Source organism: Pundamilia nyererei, unplaced genomic scaffold, assembly GCF_000239375.1.
Source record: "Pundamilia nyererei isolate P.nyererei 1_Seehausen unplaced genomic scaffold, PunNye1.0 scaffold00100, whole genome shotgun sequence".
In the NCBI taxonomy this organism is placed as follows: domain Eukaryota; kingdom Metazoa; phylum Chordata; class Actinopteri; order Cichliformes; family Cichlidae; genus Pundamilia; species Pundamilia nyererei.
In genome coordinates this window covers 746,036-752,360 of record NW_005187501.1, presented here as the reverse complement: position 1 = coordinate 752,360, position 6,325 = coordinate 746,036, and positions in this window count along the sequence as shown.

The window sequence follows — 6,325 nt, the reverse complement described above, 5'->3', positions numbered from 1 at the left end:
TTTTAAATGACACCACTGAGTCCACAGATCACAGGCTTAAAGGAAGGGAGTTCCAGAGTCTGTGGGCCACAGTTACAAACGCTCTACCGCCTTTTGTTTTCAGCCTCGTATGTTGGACAACCAGCAAGCCCTGATCACATGACCTCAGGGACCTGCTGGGGATGTAGAAGTGGATTCTGAATTTCATGGGGAGCCAGTGCAACTGGATCAGCAGGGGTGTAACGTGGGAGTATTTAGAAGATTTGGTCAGAAGCTTTGTGGCAGCATTCTGAACAACTTGCAAATGATCCACAGAGGCTTTACTTAAACAAGTGAACAAAGAATTGCAATAATCCAAACGAGATGAGACAAATGCATGGATGACCATTTCTAGTCCTGAGCGTGAAACAATGGGACTCAGCTTAGCAATATTTTTAAATGATAAAAACAGGAGTGAACCAATAAATTAGCATGAGTGTCCAAAGTCAGAGCTGAGTCAAAAGTTACACCAAGGTTCCTGATAGAAGGTTTGGCAAAAGTAGCGAGAGGGCCTAAGTTTTCCATAACCAAAGGTACCAATTTTTTGAGAGAACAAAAAAGGACTTCAGTTTTCTCCTCATTTAGCTGAATAAAGTTATCAGCCATCCATCCAGCCGTATGCAAAATCAGTAGTTTGGAAACATCTACTGCATCTAGCAGCATTAAACGGGCTCAGTTATGAACTATTATGAACTGACATTAACCAGAAGCCTTCTTCTTGACAAGGCTCCCCAGTGTTACTAATGTGTGTATTAGGGAAACAAGTAGTTTGCTCAGTTGCCAAAGTGACCACCAATTCCTGTGTGTCAGCTACCAGCACCTCAGCTACTAGTTTGTGACATTAGATTGGCGTGTGAGCAACATCACAATGCTTCACTTCTGGGTGAAGCCAAGCTGCACATACCAGCAGCCGACATTTTAGGGTAAAAAGCTGTTAACAAGGGTTCGACACAACAGACAGGCTTAGAGTTCTTCAAAACCGCAGACGCACATAAATAATGAGACATATTATCAAGCTAAAGGTATTCTGAATTAGGAAGCAAATTCACTCAGAATTCAGAGTGGATTTGGAAGGCTTCAGCACTGAGCACATTTCTTAATCCATTACCCAGTGCAAAATGCACCTAAAACTGTCTTCAAGAAACTAAAGGAGAAGAAAAAGAACTGATTTGTCAAAAGCAACAGCTCGGAGCTGAACATATAATGTGAAAGCAAATTTATGTTGTTTCAGTAACTCATAATGCAAGTAACAAAAACATATCAATCAGATTTATCAGAACAACCCTGGAAGGTATGAAGGTCCCAACTCATGTTCACCACAGAGAGTGTGATGCATCACCGAAGACTGACAGCCCTCAACAGCTCCTTTGTGGGGCTGACCCCAGCATTTACTGCAGGTTTTCACCTTTTTATAATGTAGTCATGCAAAAAGCATAGTGGAGTGGGAGTAAAACCTGAATATTGTGGAATTAATGATAGTCTCTGTGTATATTTTTGCAGGAATTTAAATATATTACCTCTGACTTTTTACACTTAATTAACATCCTACACATTACTTATTCAACGCAGGAAGAAAAAAAATTCCCACAACATTAAGCCTTAGTCAGATCAGCTCCTGAAAGCCTGCCAGTGGCCAAGATTTAAGGGAAGTGTGTTCAGTAGCTCTTAATAAATAATTCGTTGCATTTTTCTAAAGACAAATAGGTATAGATCAAGTAGTGAATATTATAACATTAAGCTATTTAGCTTACAGATGTGCCCACTGCTTACACAGCTATACACAGTTACACAGCTACTATGTTTGGATGCTGACATTGCAGTAGGTTTGCAATGTCAGCATCCAATGAATTTACAAAGAAGTATGAGAAGTAGTCACCAAGACCTAGAAACTACATTTGTAGATTTGAGGCTACATTAACCATTATTATCATAAAGCCAATGATAAGTTCTACTGCTTCAATTTTGATATGTTAAAGTACCAAAACTTTTGTTTGGGATAGCCGATTTGATGTTTGGCAGGAGTGAAGACTGACCAGTTTTGGAAAAAGGTCACGTTTTTATGGTCGGTTAACTTAATTTGTGCATCTCTGAAACATTAAGGCTAGATGGTGATGAGTATCAATCAACAATGGTCCAAAGAAGGGACACAACACGAGCCAGCATCAAGTTGTTGAAAGATGGGCATCCTTCAGCTCCACCCTTTTGGAGCCCATTCTTCGGAATGTTGGAGCTGTTTTTGTGACATGTGAAGGATGGACACTGCAAACCAAGGTGGTCGTGACTGAATATCATAGACATTCGTTCTGCTCCATTATAAATGACATCTTCATAGAACACCCTAACCCATAAACTTAGAATTTCTGGCTTGCAAAAAAGATCAGACTTTAGACTTTGGACCAGTATGAAATGGGTAACGTTGTGTCTGTTTTTTTCTTTTTTTGAGGAGTTCTAACTGGAATCGTCAGCTGGAAAAGTACAGCCCGCTGATGAGCATGAGTAATTCTCATCATGGATAGATTAGTTTTATCAAATACTGGCAGGCAAGGGCATTCATAAGGTCAGTGACCGCCATCTAAGCCAGGTGCACATAAATAAAGCAGCTCAATGTCTGCAACTGACAACTGAGCAAAAACCTGTATTTACGCATTTATTATCTATGTGAAATTTTCATTACCCTTTAGATAGGGTTTCAATTTTCTGGGGATTCACCTCCAAAGCATAAAGCAGGATTTATGTGTAAATACGTACACTAGATAATAAATTAGCAGCCATGTTTTTCAACACAAAGCCCTGGCTGTATATTTTAAATGTTCTCTGACAAGCACCACGAGTGGTAAAACAACCTTGGAATGTGCATCATCAACAAATTGCCCCTTTATCTAACACGATGGCAAAGTGCTATAGTGTGCATCACGACAGGGCTACTGTGTGTGAGTCAGTAGGAAGCAGAGGTGGAAATGAAGAGTGACAGAATGAGGAATAAAGGAAAAGCACAATAATAATGAGAGCAAAGCAGAGAATGTGAGAGAAATGTGTTTTTCCCTCTGAAGGCCACAGTGTCACATAAGCTCATGGTCATGCTCACAGCTGACATCCTTTAGATGAAGCTTTTCTTTTTCAGAACAATAAATCAAGGGTGTAACTTTGCATAAAGTTCGTACTTTTATTGTCAGTATTAAATTGCAGCCTTACTGTTCTGCTCCTAAATAAAAGGAACTTGATACTGAATCGAGGTCATGGGTCCATGCAATTCATCTAAATGTTAAACAGTATCTTGCCTGTTAAGGACACATGTAACACTTCCCTGTTGGGAAAAAGAAGAGTGAAAACATATGTAAAAACAACTGCACACCTTTAAAGGGATAACACCTGCGGCTGTTTTGTAAGAAGGTGTCGAGAAGGAATTTATGAAACCAGCCAGTCTGCTCAAATCAACAGCACAAATCCCCAACTTAAAATTCTTTCAATTTTCCAGTTTAATACCTTTATTATTCAGAATTAAGGGGATCGAGTTGTCTCTACTGGTTAAACAACTCCTTTAGCATTTTGTAATAGATGTTTAATAACAGACACAGCTCCACAGCTGCACCTCTTATCGCTACAGCAGTTTAAATAGGCCAAAGCTGCCACTTGTGTTTCTATATGCAGCAGAACAAAGTGAAGCAGAGATGATGGAAAGGAGGACGCATTAACATACATTAGAGTGTTTGACAGTTTTTCAGCGAGCATTTGATAGCAGAAAAAGAAGCACTATTGACCAGGTCAGGACAGCAAAACTACCCAGATGCCAGCGAGACACTCCTAATTGCATCTCTGTGCAGATGTTGCATGTCGATGTTGCTTCACTAATCCAAGAGGTTTGCTTGGCTGCTGTCCAGGGTGCTGATCTAACCAAGGGCATATTTGCTGAAACTTTTCAATACATGGACATCCCCCATGAGGTCTTTCAAAATATGCAATCTTGCTTAGCAAATTATAGACCCACCACCCCTTTTTATTTTTTATTTATTTTTTATTGCAGACACTGTGTTTGAGAGCCTGTGGGGTTCTGTGTATTGACAAGAGAGAAAATGCCACCTACCCTGAACCCCTCAGCATGGTTTAGCATTGAAAATGTATAGATATTGGATTCTTCTTTCCTCTTTTTTTCTTTTTTCTTTTTTTTTCAACACACTCTTGTGTAAACACATCAAAATTAAGTCTGTATCAGCCATATGAACATTAAGCACCCCCAGCAGGTTAATGTTAATATAAAGGTGCTCAGGACTTTTTTTAAGCCATTGATGGTAATTCCTGTGTGTGTCATGATCCCATGCTACTGCAAAAATTAATAATAGGTTCTTGTTGAAAAGGCAAAAAGGAAATAGAACTGCATATGCCATTTCAAGCCTACAGCTTTTCTTAACGACCACACTGTATACAAATTGCCCTGTTAATGCAAATATTCTATGAAGAATGCCTGAATGTGCTCAGGCATATCAGGAAGTGCTTAAAGTACTGTCATATGTTTTGTTATTTAGGCAGATTTTATAAACAAACCAGCAATATTCATGCAATTTACGCATTTGCCCCCTTTTTTCTAGAATTGCCTTTCATTTTAAATATTTAATTTTTATAATAATTGAATTAATTAACATGTTTTTGGTCTGCTGATGTGTTTGACATGACAGGAGTGTTTACAACAAGTTAAACAGGATTATCTTTGTGTTTCTTTCGAGGACAGGTTGGTTTTTTCTGTTTTGTTTTTTGTTTGTTTGAAAGTTGTTACTTTGCTCAGTGAAATCAGTAAGGAACTTTATTGAGTCATCTGTGGATAAATGATAAAGGAAAACAGGTTTGGAGGGGATGGGTGGAGATTGGTGTCATTTACTCTACACGAACTTGCCCTTGAACATAAACACCCGTTGCATTCCTACCAAACAACACCCCATAAAGCAGCAGAGGGATTGTAATTGACCGTGAGTGCAGGGTGCTGTGTGACTAAAATACTATGAGGAGCGATGTGACTTACAATGAGTCAGGTGCTAAGAAAGTCAGGTGGTGGCATTATAACTCCATACTGTGAACTCTTATCACAGACCTTCGGAGGCATTTTCCATGCTTTGTGAAATATACACCCCCTGGGGTAAATTAGTATGAAATGAATAGTTGGTCACACGTTACGAGGTGATAGTGTGCTAGTTACCTGCTATAATAAAAATGTATGGAATGGGAATATAACATGCACCAATACAATACTCTTGTCATTCAATACATAACAGAAAAAGTATATTTGCACAAGGTTTTATAGGAATTTGGACACGGGACCACGCCACAAGGCCTTTATAAAACCACATCCTCTATCCTCTAACTTAATTTATTGCTCCTCATTTATTTGTCACTATTTCCATCTTCAGGTTCTCAGTGATTCAGCTCAGGATAGTCATGCACACCTGAGTTGACTCTACTTTAATAAGGCACGAAACTCGCAAAACAGGGAGAGACAAAACATCGACTCCACAGATGCACAGCACAACATGGAGAGACACTTCTCCTTTGTACTTAAAGGAGGGCAGGCAGTCCTTTGAGGGTACTAATGTTCACATTTTAAACAGAGAGACCATCAATGAATACAGGTGGGAGCTTTGACACCAACCATCAGTGCAGTTTATAATGCAGTCTTGAGATATTAAATCTCCACTCACACTTTGACTCATTTGACCATAATTACTCGGTGGTGGCAGGATGTGTCAACAACCTTCAAACTCCAAGGTGGCCACATTGCTGGAGGTTAAATACCCTCGAATAATAAGTGAAATGTCTTCACGAGCCTAAAAAAAGTCAGTTACCTTCAGCTTAAGATCATAAACACAATTTAAACATGTTAAAAAGCTTTTCTCGCATTGTGTTTGGATCTACCTAAATTGAAATAGTTTAAAGTTCAACTGCAAAGGTCTGGCCTGTACCTGATGGATTTCAGAGAATTGTTTTTGTTTTGTTCATGTGGTTGATTAAAAATACAGTCTTCTCACAGTATGTATGTGATCATAGTAGGCGATGAGAATTCATTTTCTTCTACATGTATCAAATACATGTCACAAGGTCTGTGGATGACTGTGCTCAATTGTAAGGTTTAAAACTCCCCATCAACAAGCCACTCAGTACTCTAGGCAGAATAGTGCACCAGGATGACTGTAGAGACAAGAGGACAAAAAAGCTGCAGCTGCAAGCAGCAATTGTATTATTATCACTAAAATGTTGTGTTTTCAATTGCAAACTATTAGGAAAGAAAGCAGACAAAAGGCTCCACAAAAAAGGAGTTCTGAAA